Raw genomic sequence first — 936 nt, 5'->3', positions numbered from 1 at the left:
CCCCCCCCCCCCAAAAAAAAAAGACCAGCATTAAGAAAAAGCAAAATAAAAGTTCTAAATATCAAGCTAATTTTTGCACCCAATACAATAATGCTGCCTTCCGTATTGGGCAGGTCCTTAGAAAACATTGGGGAGTTCTAAAAGAAGATCCATTCCTTAATGGATCACTCCCTAGGGCACCCAATTTAATCTTTCGCAGACCCAATGACCTGCGCAGACAAATAGCCCCAAGCAAGATCAAGACCCAGAGGGGTTTATCTTCCGATCAGGGACTATTTGGCCAAACGGGGTGTTACAGGTGCAATGCACCAAACTGTGGGCCTGTGCCTATATTTGGCACAGAAAGAAAGTAGTTGAGGGACCCAAAGGGGGAGTTTTTTCGATTAAACAATTTATCAATTGTGCTTCTACCTACGTGATTTATGGTATTCTATGTCCTTGTGGCAAATTGTATGTGGGTCGCACCACCAGAACTCTACGAACAAGGTTCGGTGAACATAAAAGAAATATAATTAAAAAAGCAGACGACCACTCATTACCCGTTCGTACATTTTTCGAATTTTCACAACCACAGTCCTGAAGGCTTAAAGGTTTTTGGTATTGAATTAATTTCATCAGATTTGGATAAGGGAAATAGATATAAAAGGTTATGCAGGAGGGAGGCGTTTTGGATATATACGCTAAATAGCCTTTTTCCTATGGGAGTAAACGAAGGTATGGAATTAGCTTCAGCTCTGTAGGTTAAAATATCCAATCTGTCCATGTCCACTCCCTCAATTCATTCTTTATATTAATTTTGTTCCGTCCAATCCTGATCCGTATACAATCCACATCCAGTTGACTTTTGCTATAAACTTCCTTTCATCTTTTAATATATTTATTTATATACTTTTTTTACTTATGTAAACCTCACCTGAGGCCAAATGGCCAATTACT

This window comes from Nanorana parkeri, unplaced genomic scaffold (assembly GCF_000935625.1).
Source record: "Nanorana parkeri isolate BGI_ZX_2015 unplaced genomic scaffold, ASM93562v1 scaffold1327, whole genome shotgun sequence".
In the NCBI taxonomy this organism is placed as follows: Eukaryota; Metazoa; Chordata; class Amphibia; order Anura; family Dicroglossidae; genus Nanorana; species Nanorana parkeri.
This window is presented reverse-complemented; position numbering follows the sequence as displayed.